Genomic DNA, 19,223 nt, shown 5'->3' with positions numbered 1-19,223 from the left:
TCTCTTAGCCTGTCTTTTCTTATTGATCTATAGGCAATATTTACATATTTCTTATATGTATTATGTCTGTTTTAAATTTTTGCCTTTAAAATTTTTTACTTTTTGAAGTGGGAAGAACTGAATTTGAATTTGTGTCCTTGGGATTTAATATGGTGCCTGACAAATTTGTCACTCAGTAAAATGTAGAATGAATAAATATTTTGTGGAAATCTAAAAATGTGTTTTATTTTATTCTATTTTTTAAATTTTTAAAAATTTATTTTATTTATTTTTGGCTGTGTTGGGTCCTTGTTGTTGTGCACGGGCTTTCTCTAGTTGCGGCGAGCGAGGGCTACTCTTCATTGCGGCGTGCAGGGTTCTCATTGCAGTGGCTTCTTTTGTTACGGAGCACGGGCTCTAGGCACGAGGGCTCAGTAGTTGTGGCTCACAGGCTCGAGAGCACAGGCTCAGTAGTTGTGACACACGGGCTTAGTTGCTCCGCAGCATGTGGGATCTTCCCAGACCAGGGCTTGAACCCATGTCCCCTGCATTGGCAGGCAGATTCCCAACCACTGCACCACCAGGGAAGCCCCTGTTTTATTTTTAAAGAAATAATGCTACCTAAATTAAGTGACAAATGAGTGCTAATGATTTGCACCTCCATTTGTAAACTGTACCTTTATGGTTATCTAATAGTGTATTGGGTCTCCCATTGTTTGAGTGCCCTAGGTACATTTGTTTGCAAGTGGTTTAGAAGGAGAGTTCTTGTCAGTTTGGGCTTGGTCTGAAAGTCATTTAAAGAAGAGTTAATCTGTTATATCTTCCAGATACACTTAAATTCTGAATAAAGATGCAAATACTGCAGATAATTCTTAGGCCTGTGATGGATGGCAGTTGTATAAAAATATAGTTTTGATTGTAGTAGCAGGATCCCACACAATTTCTCTGAGGTTCAGCAAAGGGAATCCCCCCAGAAAGCAGGATTTTCTTGGGCCTTGTACTGTACTTGTTTAATTCTGTCTTTTTCCACTTTTAGTTTTATATAATATGTAAAATAGTGTCCCTTCTCCTTTTCAGTTTAAAGAATTACATCCTACCTGGTTTCAAAATTGATATGGGCCTGTTAAGGCTATTCCTTTGACTACCCCTCCCCAACAAAGAAAAACCCTAAACGTGCTCATGGTCAAAGAATTCAATTTTGTGTGACACACTGCAATACATATGCCCTTCAATTACATAGTTTTAGGAATGAAATTGATGAGTTTTGTAGATACAACTGGTGGTTGTTAATTGATATGTTTCCTCTGGGTCTCTTCCTCTCCCTTCCTCCTCCTCCTCTTTTTTTATTTTCTTTTAAGTAGATAAAAGTATCATGTACTCAGAGTTTATCATTTAATATTTGATATTCAGTATTAATCATATCATTTGGGTTATGTCTGTAATCTTATTATAGTAAGCTCTCCAGTTGCATTGCTTTTTAAAAAATTCTCATTGGTATTTTTCTTTTAACAGAAAAATAACTTGTTCCAGAGACCAGACCTTCTCCACCATTAAAAATTGGCTAACTTCCTATTTTCTATATATATTTATCTGGACAACTGTTGTATTATACTCTATTTTATTTATTTGTTTACAGTTTCTCTCTCCCCAATTCATCCATGCTTCTTAGGTTTGGAGACTGTCTATTTAACAATGAATGGCATATAATTACAAGTTCACTGAATGTTAAAAGTGATTATCAAATAAATAACACATATTTTTTGTTGTATTTAATCTTTTCTGTTAATTCCAATTTAGTCTTTTTAACTTTCTGATGATGAAATGGAATTTACTGAATAAGTAATTAGTAAAATAATGTAGTAGCTCTTTCTGCTGATGTTTGAGACTGTTTCAGGAAATCTTTGACCTGTTTGGGTACCTGACCACACAAATCTTACTAATCATTAAGAATTAAGGCAAAAAAAAAAAAAAAAAAGAAGAACAAGAATTAAGGCAATCTAGGTGTGGATTTACCAGGCCTTTATTTTAGAAACTTAATAATTATTTTAGTTCTTACTGTCTTAAATGCCCTTTGGTGATTTATCTATTAAATTTTCTATAATTTTATATGTTAGGTGCTTTTAGCCTCATTTTAAAGCTGGAGAAACTGAGGCACGGAGAAGTTTAAAAATTTGCCCAGGTTTATACATTTATTTTTAAAATTATTATTATTATTTATTTTTGGCTGTGTTGGGTCTTCGTTGCTGCACACAGGCTTTCTCTAGTTGTGGCGAACGGGGGCTACTCTTCGTTGTGGTGCATGGGCTTCTCATCGCAGTGGCTTCTCTTGTTGTGGAGCATGGGCTCTAGGCATGCAGGCTTCAGTAGTTGTGGCACGTGGGCTCCAGTAGTTGCGGCTCGCAGGCTCTAGAGCTCAAGCTCAGTAGTTGTGGCGCACAGGCTTAGTTGCTCCGCAGCATGTGGGATCTTCCCGAATCAGGGCTCGAACCCGTGTCCCCTGCATTGGCAGGCAGATTCTCAACCACTGTGCCACCTGGGAATTCCACCAGGGTTATACATTTAGTAAATGGCTAGGCCAGTTTTTGAATTCAGATAGTCTAAACCCAGCATTATATTCTTAACCAGTGTATGCAAATTAAATAAGTTTTCAGTTACACATGAACTTCGTGTTCCAGGAACAGTTTTTTTTAACAGAAACTAATATGGTAAAAAAAAAAAAGAAAGAGAGAGAGAGAGAGAGAGAGAAAATGTGAGTAAATTTAGGACTAAATACCTGTAGAAAGCTATGAGTTTGTTAGAGGAGTTAGGGAGGGGAATAAAGTGGATTTTCTTTTAAGAGACATATAAGCATTTGAGCTCATTTACTTATGAAAATAAGAAAAAGAAACATCTAGTGGTGAAATAAATAAGTCTGAGTTGAGGCACAGTGGTGCAAAAATATCTAACCTTTTGATTAGACTAAATCTCTAAAACTGTGACAGCAGTAACAAAAATGTACTTCATTTTAGGCATGTAGTGGCAGAGAGAGGAGGAGGAGGGGGAGGAAAGGCAGCGAGGTAGGTAGGTAGGTAGGTAGATGGTCTCAAAGTCCAGTTACAAAAGAGGAATGGGAGATATTCAGAAAAAGAAGCTGAAAAAGGAAGAAGTATTTAAGATAGTGAAGAAAATAAGAGAGAGATACCTGTCTTTTCTATCATGTAGTTATTGGCTGAAATTGTTTCTTCTAGATCCTCCCAGTTCAATGAAACTTCTCATGTGGGGGGTTTTGTTCTTCTAAATCAACCTCGGTCCTCTGCATGTCACTAAGCTAATAGGGGTTTCTATCTCGTCCTTTGTTTTATCCTGTCTTTGCCGCTGGTTCTAAAGTACAGCCACGATAAATCAACCACTATTTGGAGAGTTACTGCTACATGTGGTACTTCCAGGTGTAGAGGAAAACAAAAAAGAAATAGCTTCTTCTCTAGAGGACTTTACAATCTAATTAGGGATTTAAAATGTAACTTTGTTAAAAGATGATTATAATATCCTACATTGTGATGAGTCAGATGGTATAAACAATTCCACACTTAGCCACTCAGCTTAAGCTTTAACCAGCTCCTCTTACCAGGTGACCTTGTCTCCTGCTTCTCAAGATAAAAAATTTAGGTATAAAAACAAATATGTGGGCCTGCTCTCATCTTCTTCCCTTCATTCTTAGATAAAACAGTATCCCTTCTTTTTTTTGCAATTTTTTAACATCTTTATTGGAGTATAATTGCTTTACAATGGTGTGTTAGTTTCTGCTTTATAAAAAAGTGAATCAGTTATACCTATGTCCCCATATCTCTTCCTTCTTGCGTCTCCCTCCCTCCTACCTTCCCTATCCTACCCCTCTACGTGGTCACAAAGCACTGAGCTGATCTCCCTGTGCTATGTGGCTGCTTCCCACTAGCTATCTATTTTACGTTTGGTAGTGTATACACGTCCATGCCACTCTCTCACTTTGTCCCAGCTTACCCTTCTCCCTCCACATATCCTCAAGTCCATTCTCTGTGTCTTTATTCCCGTCTTGCCCCTAGGTCCTTCTGAATTTTTTTTAAAATTCCATATATGTGTGTTAGCATACGGTATTTGTTTTTCTCTTTCTGACTTACTTCACTCTGTATGACAGACTCTAGGTCCATCCACCTCACTACAAATAACTCAATTTCATTTCTTTTTATGGCTGAGTAATATTCCATTGTAGTTATGTGCCACATCTTCTTTATCCATTCATCTGTTGATGGACACTTAGGATGCTTCCATGTCCTGGCTATTGTGAATAGAGCTGCAATGAACATTTTGGTACATGACTCTTTGAATTATGGTTTTCTCAGGGTATATGCCCAGTAGTGGGATTGCTGGGTCATATGGTAGTTGTAGTTTTAGTTTTTTAAGGAACCTCCATACTGTTCTCCATAGTGGCTGTATCAGTTTATATTCCCACCAACAGTGCAAGAGGGTTCCCTTTTCTCCACATCCTCTCCAGCATTTATTGTTTGTAGATTTTTTGATGATGGCCATTCTGACCGGTGTGAGATGATATATCATTGTAGTTTTGATTTGCATTTCTCTAATGATTAATGATGTTGAGCATCCTTTCATGTGTTTGTTGGCGATCTGTATATCTTCTTTGGAGAAATGTCTATTTAGGTCTTCTGCCCATTTTTGGATTGGGTTGTTTGTTGTTTTGTTATTGAGCTGCATGAGCTGCTTATAAATTTTGGAGATTAATCCTTTGTGAATTGCTTCATTTGCAAATATTCTCTCCCATTCTGAGGATTGTCTTTTGGTCTTGTTTGTGGTTTCCTTTGCTGTGCAAAAGCTTTTAAGTTTCATTAGGTCCCATTTGTTTACTTTTGTTTTTATTTCCATTTCTCTAGGAGGTGGGCCAAAAAGGATCTTGCTGTGATTTATGTCATAGAGTGCTCTGCCTATGTTTTCCTCTAAGAGTTTGATAGTGTCTGGCCTAATATTTAGGTTTTAATCCATTTTGAGTTTATTTTTGTGTATGGTGTTAGGGAGTGTTCTAATTTCATTCTTTTACATGTAGCTGTCCAGTTTTCCCAGCACCAATTATTAAAGAGGCTGTCTTTTCTCCACTATGTATTGTTGCCTCCTTTATCAAAGATAAGGTGACCATATGTGCGTGGGTTTATCTCTGGGCTTTCTGTCCTGTTCCAGTGATCTATATTTCTGTTTGTGTGCCAGTACCATACTGTCTTGATTACTATAGCTTTGTAGTATAGTCTGAAGTCAGGGAGCCCAATTCCTCCAGCTCCGTTTTTCTTTCTCAAGATTGCTTTGGCTTTTCGGGGTCTTTTGTGTTTCCATACAAATTGTGAAATTTTTTGTTCTATTTCTGTGAAAAATGCCAGTGGTAGTTTGATAGGGATTGCATTGAATCTGTAGATAGATTGCTTTGGGTAGTATAGTCATTTTCACTATATTGATTCTTCCCATCCAAGAACGTGACATATCTCTCCATCTGTTTTTGTCACCATTGATTTCTTTCATCAGTATCTTATAGTTTTCTGAGTACAGGTCTTTTGTCTCCTTAGGTAGGTTTATTCCTAGATATTTTATTCTGTTTGTTGCAGTGGTGAATGGGAGTGTTTTCTTAATTTCTCTTTCAGATTTTTCGTCATTGGTTTATAGGAATGCAGGAGATTTCTGTGCATTAATTTTGTATCCTGCTCCTTTACTAAATTCATTGATAAGCTCTAGTAGTTTTCTGGGAGCATCTTTAGGATTCTCTATGTACAGTATCATGTCATCTGCAAATAGTGACAGCTTTACTTCTTCTTTTCCGATTTGGATTCCTCTTATTTCTTTTTCTTCTCTGATTGCTGTGGCTAAAACTTCTAAAACTATGTTGAATAATAGTAGTGAGAGTGGGCAACCTTGTCTTGTTCCTGATCTTAGTGGAAATGGTTTCAGTTTTTCACCTTTGAGGACAATGTTGGCTGTCCCTTCTTAAGGCTTGTCCTGTGGTCTGTGTTTTCTACTTTAGTCCTTCACATCATCTCTAACACAAGAGCTTTGCTGCATTCCCTCACGTGTTAGTACAGCTCACTTTCTCATCGGTTCCTTCCCCAAACCCTGTAAATGTTGAACAAAAACCCCTTCAGCAACCTTGCACAACTCATTCCCCACCTCGTTCCATTTTTCCCCTTTCCATCTTCAAACAGATTCCTTAGAAAGACTTCTTTACCTCCAAGTCACAATTCAGTACATTGCAGTCATGCTTCTTTCCCCATCACTCCACTGAAACTTCTCTGGTAAAGGTCTCCTAATAATTGCCAAATCCAGTGGACCATTTTCAGTCCTTGTCTTTTGATGTCCTTTCAGTCTTTGAAATTATTATTCTTTTCCTGAATCTATTACTACCTTTCTGACAGTTTTTATTCTGTGTTATTTGCACGTTCCTTTCCTTCTGGCTGCCCTAAAAATAACCTTGGCCCTATTCTCTTCTCACTCCCAGTCAATTCTAGTGACTCTAGCTATCAATTATATCCCAGTACAGTTTTCAAAAGTACATCTCTAGTTTAGGCCTTTGTCTTAAGCCCAAGACCTAGTTATACTTTTGTTGCAGTGACCTCAAACTCAGCAGGTCCAAAAGTGCTCATGATTCTACTCCCTCATTCCCCCCAACCTTGTTTCTTTTCCTTTATTCCTAGCTCAGTGAATGTTACCTAACCGTTTACTCACTATTCCAAATAGAACAAGGGGACCCTCCCCTACTTTTCTTCCCCTCATCCAGTCAGTTACCATGTTCCATCAATCCTGCGTCTTGAGTCGCATCTCTTAAGTGCGTCCTTTAATTTCTGATTTCTAGTAGGTAAAATTCCTTTTAATTCACCTCAGCATCTCAAAGAGTTTCTGTACATCATAGTACTCAAATACTTGAATGTATGAATAAGCATTTTGGAAATATTGACTGTAATAGTAAAGAGAGAAGATGATTCTTGAGCAAAGAAAAACTAAGCTGAGATTAGGAACCACATACTTTATGGCCTGAAATCAGATTTTGATTTGAGAAGAAAGGAATGCCCAAGGTATATAATCTACAAATTAGTAGCAGTTTATGAAGGGGAGGTGGTAAAAAGAAGCCCATGTACGGTAGTGTTTGTATAAGGGGAGCCTTTTTGTTATGTACTAGTTAGAAAGCACTAGGTTGCAGAACTTCTTGACAGTCCTATAACCTTAGGAGTCTGTGAGCATTTAATTGGGCTGCATTTGTTGTAAAGAAGAGTAGTTGAGACCTAAATTATAAAACTACAGTCTTAACATTTGTCTGTTGATTGAAGAGGAACAATAAAGTACAATCTGCTTCAGAGCTTCTCACCAGTCAATAGCAAGAATTTGAACTCTGTCCTAGTCTGTGCCTGGCATTACATTTCCTTTATATCATTATATTTCCCATTCTGTCTGCTTTTATTCATCCTACTTGGTATCCCCTAGATGTACTTTGTTTCAGACACATTACACACACACCAGCCCATTTAATTCCTATTAATCTTCCAAGTAGCTCCTGTATTTTGATGAATCTGTACCAGGTATTAATCTATAGAGAAGAACTTTCCCAAGTCTCACTTTAGGAAACACTCTTGATGGTTCCCACTTTCTTCTGTAAATATTAACCTAGGTCATTTTGCTTCATTCCTCTGTCTTTTATCAGCTTTGCTTTTAGTTTATCCTCATCTCAATCTTTGTGGCATAGCTCTTAATGTTCAGTTTGGTTTAGGTTTTATCCATTTTGCAGTATTGTGTGTGTGTTTATAGTAATCCAGTTGTTTCTGTTTTACTTTGGTTTAAATTTGCTTTTCTTAATTATAAATATAAAGCTTAAAAGCAACAAACTGAAGAGGTGATCTGTCAGTAGCTTTGTTTTGACACTCATCTCCATGAATTTGTTCTTTAATTAGCTTTACAAGTAGTTATAAAAAGAATAAATACACGTTTCATTCATTAACTTTCACCTGCTTTTACGTGGTTTTATAAGAGAGACTAAAGATATTTATAATTTCAATTCCCTTATACTTCTACATTATCGTAAGCATATGTGGTTTGAAATCAGAATATCTGACCAGATGTAAATCATTATAGGTTACTACTAATACAGTTGTATTATTTTAAAATAATTTGGAAAGTTAGTGAATTAAGAAAAGGGACTATTCTCATTGTTAATTGTATTCATTATCTTACTCTAGTGAAATGGTTGTAATAAATCAGCCATGTTACACTTAGGTTTTAAAAATTAATGAAAAGTGATCATTCTTCTAGTTTCTTTACAGTTCATGTGGATTTCATTTTATTTTAAACCAAAGCAAAAGGAAAAAGGAAATGTGACTTGCCACTTTGCACACACATTGTTTATTTAATTTCCTAGTAGAGAAAAATACTCATTTGGGGGGCTTTAAGTCTGTTACTTATAGAAACTATTTAATATGTTTTATGTTTTAGTTTCAGAAGGCAAAAACTGGGTTTTACATTTGAAGCAGTTGTACCTTACTCTTAACCAATTGAAGGAAGATCAGAAAAGTAGTGCCCGAGGACAACCAAATAATTGTAGTGAATATTCATGTGGTGCATTAAAAAATGTGTTTCTGCCTGTGCCTGGAATTTAGCCACTCCCCAAAGCAGCCCAAGTTTTTTTTTTTTTTCTGTATCTTTACCCTCCTTTTGCCTGCATGCTCTGTCTCCTTCAGTTTCTTTGTCTCTCTTTATAAATAAGTAGAAAACTTTTCTTTAGATCAGAGAGTAAAGGGGCAGGAGAACTATCTTAAGAAGTTTTTATTTGTGCCAGCATAGAAGTGCTTGGTGGTAGGCCATCTGGATCGGGAGGATTTCCTCAGAATGTAAAGTATGTCGTGAGATTTAGAGAGCTGGGATTTGCTCTGGAACTATCTGGGAAGGCAGCAGGAAACGTAGACAGAACTGGTTTATACTGCTTGTACGTAGGTGGCAAGAATGGAAGACCGCTTGCCTGGTCTCTCTTCAATGTGTGCTTCCTCTACACGTAGGAGCTTCTGCACTGGTAACGTATCTTTGCTTTCCTGGGAATTCAGACTTGTGTCACGAACTTTACTACTTGTGACAAAAGAAATCTGAGGATGTGGAAATGCATCTAGGTCTCTTCCGTCCCTCCCCTCCTCCTTCCTTTAAATATATGTGTCAATAATGGCATAAATATTTGCCTACCTACTTTTATAAAGTACTTAAGACTTTTATAAAGTACCCCCTTTATAAGCAAATATATTCCTGTTGTAAGGGCAGAATGGGCTTTGTTCAACTTGTTCTTTCCCTGTGCCCCGCCCCCCCCAGATGGTCATTATATTATTTGTGAGGAAAAAAATGAAAACAGTTTTTAGTGGAAAATAGTAAAAAAAAATAAATAAATAAAAGCGCCTCTCAAATAATAAGAAATCAGAATTGTGTAATTAAGCTTGACTTCTGCTTCTGTGAAGTCTAACCAAAAAATATCAAAAGCAGAATTATCTGATTATCTGTTTTTAATTCTGTGTTAAGTGAGACTTTGAAAAAAGTCTTAATTGTGAATGTATACTAGCGATAGAACAAAGTAAAGTCTTTCCCTGGGACTAGCCTTCATGTCCGGAGTGCTGTAGCAAAAGTGGTTTTATATTTTATTTAACACAATTTCTTATATAATTTATGCCAGAAGGAGAATTTTTAGTAAGTATCTTACAAGGAAAAGCAAACTTAAGTTTTTAAAAGTAGAAAATATAAGTCAACATTGTTTGTGTTATTCAATTGAAGACAAATTAGATAGTCTTATTTTCATATAATATTGCTAGGTGGAGGTAATTAATATTGTCATTTATTAGAGAAATAAAATATCCAGGCTTTAACAGTTAAAATGCCTTATTTAATTAAAACTTCTTTGAGAGAAAAATTTGACTTTTAGAAGTAGAATATTAAGATAAATAGGAAACATTAATTCCTGCATAAATATATCTTTTTATGAGCTGTTTTTATGAATATATTTTCTTATGGTTTATTTCCAAAAGTAAATTTTAGCTGTTGTAGAATACATAGTGCATAACTTTTTGATATAATACTTAAATATTTGTCTTGATGCGACAATATTTGAAGACAACTAATTCCATTTTAAAACAAAGAAAAAACCATTTAAGTTGCTAAATGCTTTCTGATGGGAATTTACTAATGTGACAAATCAGTTGTGATTTTGTTTTGTTCTTTTGAAGAAATGATGTTTAAAGACCCGATTTTCCTTTGGATGTATTGTTTTGATTTTTGTGTCTCTTATTAGCCTGAGAATATTTCTTTGAAACATTATGAGTTGTATACTTTTACAGAAATGTTTTCATTCACTATGCATAAAAATCTACACGTTAACCAAACTAGTATTGAAAATTTGGGTGCATTACTAAGTAGGTTTACATCACAGCCTGAATTAGCTTTGCTTTTCTTTACTGAGAAAATAGTTTAAGGTTTTGTTTTTTTGTTTTTTATTTATTTATTTATTTGTATTTTTGGCTGCCTTGGGTCTTTGTTACTGCATGCGGGCTTTTCTCTATTTGCAGCAAGCGGGGGCTACTCTTCCTTGCGATGTGCGGGCTTCTCATTGGGTGGCTTCTCTTGTTGCAGAACACGGGCTCTAGATGTGCGGGCTTCAGTAGTTGTGGCACTTGGGCTCAGTAGTTGTGGCGCACGGGCTTAGTTGCTCCGCGGTATGTGGCATCTTCCTGGACCAGGGCTGGAACCCGTGTCCCCTGCATTGGCAGGCAGATTCTTAACCACTGCACCACCAGGGAAGCCCCAATAGTTTAAGTTTTGTTTACAAAGAATTTTTCTTTTCTTGCAGAAAATTCATCTAAAATAAAAGAGTATAAGTAAGCAAAATCCTCTGAAATCCCACTTTCCAGAGACATACCTCCAGTCTCTCTATACATCTGTAGGTGTATGTATGCCTGTGGATATACAGTTCTACACAGATACAACTACACTATAAATGTTGCCTGCAATTTTTTTCTTTATAGTATGTTGTTACTCCTAGTAAACTTTCTTGTTTATGATTTTAAATATATACCATCCTTTTTAAGAGCTCCGTAGTGTACCGTAATACAACTGTTTATTTAATCAGTTCCCCATTGATATCAAGTCCTTTAGGTTAGTGCCTTCACTTTTTAAAACTGTAAACAATGCATGGTGTTGTTACTGGTTTCTCATGGTTCTTCACCCATATTAGCTCTTCTAATCCTCTCCACTACCATTCTACCCATTAAGGCCTGCCCAGTGTCTTAACGTAAGTGCTTTAGGAAGGGGAGATCAGAGACTGCTTTTAATTTTTTTTTTAATATTTGTTCTTTGGACGGTATTATATCTCATATCATATACCTTTTTGAGATGGACTTTTTTTTTCCCCAAAGGTTCATAGGCAATAACTAATCTTACGGTCATTCCATTAGCCCTCAAAGCAGTCATAAAAACCACCTGGTTTAGTTGTTTTTATGACACAGAACCTCAGGGTTCTTTGGAAGTACAACTCTATCTGTTTTATCTGTTTGGGGATTTAATTTGCAAAAATGGTTTCATTGTTCTTAAAAAAAAAAAAGTGAGTAATTATATAGTCTAGTCATCCACGTTCCCCATCCTCTCTCAGAAGAGAAAAATCACTAACTTCCACCTCAAAAAAGTATAATACAATATATGTTTTAATTGTCGTTATGACATAGATGTTCTATTACCTGTGGACGCCACCCTGTACTATCCCCTCCCTGCCCTACACCATTAGAAGTAACTATTGTCATAAATTTTGTATATATCATTCCCTTGCTCTGTAGTTTTGTTCTAAGCAATATATTATTTACTTTTGTATTTTTTGAACTTTATGTAAAGTCCAACTTGCTTTTTACACTCATTATTATATTCCTGAGATTTATATATGATGTTTCATGTAGCCATAGTTTATTTTTACCACTTTGTAGTATTCTGTTGAATGTTTATATCACAGTTTATTTACACATTTTATAGTTAATGGACATTTCGGTTGTTTCCAGTTTGTTTCTATTGTGAACTTTGCTGTTGTGAACATTATTGAATATTTCTGTTGGTGTATGTATGCAAGAGCAGAGGTTAGGAAACTATGCCTGGCTGGCAACCTGTTTTATAAGAAAAAGTTTTATTGGAACATAGCCACACAATCATCTACGTATTTATAGCTGTTTTTGTGTTACAAAGGCAGATTTGAGTAGTTGCTACAGAGATGATGTGGTCTGCAGAGCCTAAAATATTTACTGTCTGGCCATCACAGAAAAAGATTGCCAACCCTGCTGTAGGTCAGGGTCTGTACACCCAGGAGTGGAATTGCTGGGTCATAGGATGTGTGCATCTTCCGTTTTACCAGATGATGCCAAAGTTGGTGTTATTTTTGTTTTTGTTTTTTAATCTCAAAGTCTTGAAACAGTTTACCGCCTACCAGTAATGTATGAGAATTCACATTACCCTGTATCCTAGGGAATACTTGATATTGCCACGCTTAAAATTTTTTGCCAGTTTGGTGAGCATAAAATAGTGTTTCATATGGTTTTAATTTAATTTTCCTTTTCAAGATTATTAATGAGGTGCTTGAGCCTCATTTCATATGTTCATTGGCCATTTATGTTTTCTTTTCCATGAGGTGTTTAGTCAAGACTTTTGCCAATTTTTCTGTAGGATTGTCTTCCTGATTGATTTGTAGGAATTCTGTATTCAGGATCCTGATCCTTTATCACTTGTAAGTGTTAGAAATATTACTCATTTGTGAATTGCTTTTTCTCTTTACTGTGTCTTTTAGTGGACATGTATTCTGAATTCTAATGTAGTTTCAATATTTACTTTTATGGATAGTGCTTTTTGTATCTTGTTTAGGAGCCTCCTCTCTACTTGCAGGATATGAAAATATTCTCTATTATTTTTCTAAAGGTTTTATAATTTTGCCCTTAATTCTTTAATCTGCTTGGATTTGATCTTCATGTGTGGTGGAGATAGGGACTTCAATATACTGAATTTTAATGAATTTGTGAATTTTAATTTAACTTGGGAAGTCCTGCCATTATTTCTTCACATACTTTTTTCATCTAGAATCTTTTTCTCCTCTTCCTCTGGGACTCCAGTGACACAAATATTAGGCCTGAGGCTGTGTCCAATTTTTTCCTCTGTGTTTAAATTGTATAAATCATATATATAATGTATTTGCATATACTGTACATACATAATATAATTTTTTAAATAGAAGAGGTCCTAATTTCAGAGATGATTTTTTCTTCTTATAAACAGTTCAAAAGGCTTGGTTATCCAATATCCCATAATGTAGGAAATTAGATTGGAAAGGAGTGTTGCTATAGACTGTCATAGTTAATACTAACTGCAAAGAAAGAAGCAGAAAAGGTATGAAGAAAGATTACAAGTTTGAAAATGTACTTTAAATTATTTAATTAGAAATATAATAGCCTCCAGGGTGTCATTTTATCACAGTGCTTGCAGCACAAAGTAATTAATATTTTCAGTGAAGACTGAGTCATTTAGAAGTTGCTATGTTATAATTATATGCCCTTGTTAAGAAGACAGGAAAATAAGTGCTCCATTTTAGAAAGGTTTACATAAAACCATTGACATTCAAAAGGTGCTAGAATGTATAGGCATGCCTCGTTCTGGTGTGATGCTGGGTTGCCAACTTTTAGATATTTAGAATAGAATACCTCTGCAAAGGTAACGTGTATTTCTTGACAGTTAGAAGACAAATTAACTATGATTCACTGTAGTTGTAGTTTTTAAACTGTCATATTGGATATTAAAGTTTCCTAGCTACTTTTTCTTTTTTTTGCTTGCATCTCTAATAAAAAAGACCTTACTTATGCCAATAAGCAGATTAGACTGATGGAAAAGAGGTTTATGGACCTTCTTTCTCTTTTCTCTCTTTCTTTCTTTTTTTATTTCCCCCCCTTAATGAGCTTAATAACCCTTGGGGATTTATTTGTAGTTCATATTTTGACTCTCAAGGCTAGAAACTATTTTGAGACGGAGCAAGGAAATAAGAGACTACCACAGTATAAGGAAGAGGAATCAATGTAGTTGCATTAAGAAAGGGGAGTGGAACTAAGCCCCCAGAAAATAGATATATTTACTGAACATATGTATTCTTAAAAAGTTTATTGTGAATGTGCGTGTGGTACATTAGAGATTGGGAGAGAAAAAAATAAGAACAAAGTTTTGAAAATGGAAAGAGCAAGAGCGATGGGTTCTATTGAGTCATCTGAGGAAGGAGCTCTAACTCCAGTTTGCTGTGTGCCCAGGAGTAACTCACCTCATTTCACAGTCTTAGTTTACTTATCTATAAAATGGCAGTAGGGGCTGTTGATCTTTAAGATAGTCTCTGTTCTAGCTTTTATAATCAATGAGTGCAAATTTAAGTTAATTGCCTTATGCTCTGATATGTTCCTTTATGAAATTGGAATACTGTGTCTGAAGGAAACTTGCTTTAAGAAATTAAGCTTCAGAAGCACTGTATATTAGCTTAAATATAAGTTTAAATAACATATGAAAAGTAACATATGATACATTTTTGTGAAATTCAAATAATATAGAAATACTTACACTAAAAAGCAAAAATTTCCCTTTACCCTTATCCTTCTAATCTCACTCTCCGAGTCAAAAGTAACCCAATTACCAGTTTGATGTGTATGCTTCTAGACTTTTTTCTATGTGTACATTATATACATATATAAATATGAAGTTTTTTGTTTATTTTTTAGAAGTATGTTTCGGTGTATGTGTGTTTCAGTCAATTATTTAGTACATGTTGTTCCCCGATTTGCTTATTTAGTTCACTTGAGTCGTCTTATAGATCTTTCAGATTTCTGATTTATATACTTATTGTTTTGTTTTTTTTGTTTTTTTGTTTTTCATTTTAACAGTTTTTAATGAAAGCTGTATACAAGATTACTTCATTCCTGCATCTTCTCAATTGTTTCTTCCTTATATTTGCCCTTTTCCTTTCCTCCTTGGCGAGATTTGGCTTTACGTTCAAGGATCTTTTTGCAGTCTTTTTCCAGTTTTAGTCTGGCGATAACCACCTTGCTGGGGTGAATGCCCACATGGACAGTTGTGCCATCAGCCTTCTCCCGCTGCACTCGTTCAGTGTGGATGACATACTGCTTCCTGTAAACCTGGACTGCTTTGCCAGTTTGCTGCCCTTTGTAGTGCCCTCGTACAACCTGAACTGCATCATCCTTCTGGATGGGCATGGATCCGACATTGTACTTTTGTCTCAGCTCTTTAGAAAGAGGGGACGACATAATCTTCCTGTGAATGTGGGAAGGAGCATTGAAATGCCTTTTCTTACTTCGGTCAGAAGTCACAAAAGGGATTGAACTTCATTTCGGCCGCTGGCGCTTCAGCGATGGCCACAAAAGGGCTATCTTATTGTTTTTAATTGCATGGCTTTCTGTGGTGTGAACATATAGCTTATTAACTCCATCCAGGGACTTTAAGTCATTTCCGGTTTTGTAGCAATAATAAACAGTGTAGTAAAGAACACCACTATACAAAATAGTAACTTACTGAACCCTCACTGTATGGCAGTGCTGTGCATTATTTCACCTAATAATCTCAAACCTGAGATAAGTACTAATTAGCATGAAAAAATTACATGAGGAAACCAGTCACAGAGCTGGTAATTAGCAAACAGATTTATTCAGGCAGTGTAACACCAGAATTTATGCACAGTTCTACTTGCCTCTGAAAAGGTGAAGGGCCAAGATATTAGGAAGGTGTTACAGGGTTTCAGGGCTATAATCAACTACTATGCCACTTGGCATCTCTGTTGTTGCTGTTGCCTTAGCGTGAGTGACCCTGTAATTGATCATTCAAACTGGGAAAATTTAGAGAGAAAGAAGGAACGTTATGATAATATTTTTACTGAGATAGCAGACATGTTTGTCCTGGACAAATCAAGACACATGAACACCTTACTCCTAGCCTAGGCCACCTTCACCTTTCACACGGGTTACTGCATTAGCGTCCTGCCTGCTCTCCTTACATTTACTCTTATTCTGTTCCAATCCATTCTCTCATAGAAACCAAAGTAACTTTTTTAAAACAGAAATCTGATTATATCACTTCATAGTTTAAACCCTGTCTGGCTTTGTGAAAGAATATATTTATTCGGTCCTCCTGTGATTATTGTTAAGATGCAGCATGAAATAGAGTAAAGGGCACTTAAACTGTGAGTCAATAGTCCTCTGTTTGAGTTTCAGATATCAAGACTAGTTTGGTGACCTTGGGCAAGCTATTTAACTTCTCAAGCTGTTTCCTCAAATACAAAATACAGAAAAACCGAGGAGAGGGATGAGGTAATAAACAGGAAAGGTACTATATAAATGCAGGACATTGTTAATAGTTAACTTTTTGCTTGTTATGGCCTTTGAAAAATTGTCCTTGTATAGTATCACAGTATCTAGCAGTTCGTGGTAGGATTTTTACAAGCTGAACCACCTTTCATGTGACTGTCCAAGTTCCACAAAATAAAAACCTTAGTCATTTAAAAAAAAATCAAAATCTGTAAAAGTTAAGTGACTTACCAAAAGTAAAAGCTAGTTACCATGCTGGTACTAAAACCCAGGACTATACCCTTGGCGTTATAGTCTGATAATCTTTCCACTAGCCTTTGCTGCCTTCTCAAAAGAATTAAGGAGATCATGTGTTTATAAAAATCACATAAATAGTTTACCTGTGATTATAATTTAGATATATAACCCATCTTTCATAAATTAAGAACAATTTAGAAAGGCATATCTGTATAATTTACTGACTTAATCAGGACCTTTGGCTTACAAGTTATGGCTTGTAAAAAGAGAGTTTTTAGGGTACATAATTAGTTAAAAGAAATATTAGAGTAGCTTTCAGAATTTTGAAGGTCCAGGGCTTCAGAGACTAGAACTGGAACTCAGGGCAGACAAGACTCTTTATCACTGACAGCCCTAGGTCTATGTGACATCCTTATAGTTGATGAACCAAGAAGGATGGGCTACATCTCTCTCTCTCTCTCTCTCTCTCTCTCTCTCTCTCTCTCTCTGAAATTTGGGAGGACTCCATTTGGCCTAACCCATATCTCACAACCATTTTATGCTAGGTTGAGCCATATGAAATTACCGATAGTCCTATTTTTACCAACTAAAAAGGTCACTTCGTATGCTTCAACCTATTAATAGTGCAGGGTGGTAGAGAGGAGAATGAGGCATCATAGATTGACAGCCCTAATGGAACCTCAAAAACTGGTGGAGTTCCACAAAACAGCTGGTGTTTTCCTACCAGAAGAAGGAAAATAGGAAAGTATTCTGGGCAGACAAATATAATAGTAACCATAGTGTAACACACATACAGAGTATGGATTGGCTAGAATTCAGCTAGAACACTCTGGAGATGAAAAAGACCTCAAATATAAAAATTTCTAAAACAAGAAGCTGAGTTGTTCTTATTAGTCCTTTTCTTAAGCATCTCAAAGTTTGACATACCCGCCTTTTATGTAATACATGGGCCCAAAGCTCTCAAATGATACCTTTTGTACTTTGCTGTTGTATGTTAAACATTTATTGAATGTCAAACATGTCCTGGGTACCTTCCTCATAACAATATTTAAAGATGAAGAAACTGAGGTTCAAAGAGGTAAAATAACTTTTCTAAGATTACACAACTGATTAATTATGGTACTAGAATTTGAAGTCTAAATTGAAGATAAAACCCGACTTTTCCTTCCATTCCAGTACTTCTCCAAATATTGTCATTGAAATACCTCTAAAGACAGAAGAGAGTACATATGTATGCCTGAGCTGTCTGTAGGCATATAAGATCTTAAATATGAATATGTTTACTGCTCCATAATAAAGGGTGATAACTTTGGTTTTAAAATGCTGAGGGTTTTGTTGTTGTTATTTTTAACTCAAACTTTGAGTTAAATTGTCTGCTTAAGATGTCTGGCACATTATCTCAGTATGAGAAAAATGGCATACTATGGCTTAGTGTGTGAATGACTGACCCAGTATATCTCACTCAGGTCAAACCATTCTTCTGTGAGAACCTAATTTCCCCCCCTGAATTTTCGTGCTTATAGTGAATTAGCCAATAGCAATTGATCTTTTATAAACATTTGGATTCAGATTGATCCAACAAAGTAGTGTACTCTCAAGTTACATAGCTTTGGAAGTAGTTTGTAATTGCTATGTTACAGCCGAACTTTTTTTTTTTGTCATTGTTCTTGTTACATACCTAAGGCAGATATTAGCTATGTGCTGTATAGAAACCACCTTTTTTTTTTTTTAAGAGAGGTTGAGGCATTGGGGAGAGGGAAGGAGCAGCAACAAGTCTTTTTCTAATTATGTAGCCATATTGGGGGGGAGATTGGGAGTATAATAATAAAGATAGAAGTAAAGAATGCTTTCTATCGTTGATGCTGAATCCGATACATAAAGCAAAATTGAAGTGATTTGTACTCCTTATTTTCATAAATAATTGTGATAATGATATAATAAGTAAGAAGGATGCTTTGAATAGTTTACAGTCTTGCAAGTTTCCAAATGTCTACAGAGTGATATATTTAGGGGATATTTTGGTGAAAAAACTATTAAGGTGATGGTATAAATATGAAAAATTTGACCATGGGAAAATTTTCATAATTTTAATTATATGTCAGCTGTATTAACTTTTACTATCTTAAATTAGTTCAAGTAGCTATGAAAATCTTTACAGAAATTAATCTGTGCAAAAAAAATTTTTTTTTTCCAATTTTTCTCATCTTTTAAAAGACTTATCTGGGCTTCCCTGGTGGTGCGGTGGTTGAGAGTCCGCCTGCCAATGCAGGGGCCATGGGTTCGTGCCCCAGTCCGGGAGGATCCCACATGCCGCGGAGCGGCTAGGCCCGTGAGCCATGGCCACTGAGCCTGCGCGTCCGGAGCCTGTGCTCCGCAACGGGAGAGGCCACGACAGTGAGAGGCCCGCGTACCACAAAAAAAAAAAAAAAAAAAAAAAAAAAAAGACTTATCTGGTATAGTTTTCCTTATATGTCATTAGATTCTTAAGAAGTTTACTTTTTTTTTTTTTGCGGTACGCGGGGCTCTCACTGTTGTGGCATCTCCCGTTGCAGAGCACAGGCTCCGGACGCGCACTCTCAGCGACCATGGCTCACGGGCCCAGCCGCTCCATGGCAT

The 19,223-nt window shown here is 36.0% G+C and overlaps 1 protein-coding gene and 1 pseudogene across 17 annotated transcripts in view; one reads left to right on the top strand and one right to left on the bottom strand.

Moving 5' to 3' along the window:
• EML4 (EMAP like 4) overlaps nucleotides 1–19,223 on the top strand; it is a 154,316-nt gene that overhangs the window by 48,157 nt on the left and 86,936 nt on the right. The window lies entirely within an intron of this gene.
• Nucleotides 14,927–15,399, bottom strand: LOC131765597 (large ribosomal subunit protein uL24 pseudogene; annotated as a pseudogene).

Source organism: Kogia breviceps, chromosome 11 (assembly GCF_026419965.1).
Source record: "Kogia breviceps isolate mKogBre1 chromosome 11, mKogBre1 haplotype 1, whole genome shotgun sequence".
Classification (NCBI taxonomy): domain Eukaryota; kingdom Metazoa; phylum Chordata; class Mammalia; order Artiodactyla; family Physeteridae; genus Kogia; species Kogia breviceps.
Note: the sequence above shows the minus strand (reverse complement) of the source record. Positions and strands in the feature narration are given on the sequence as shown.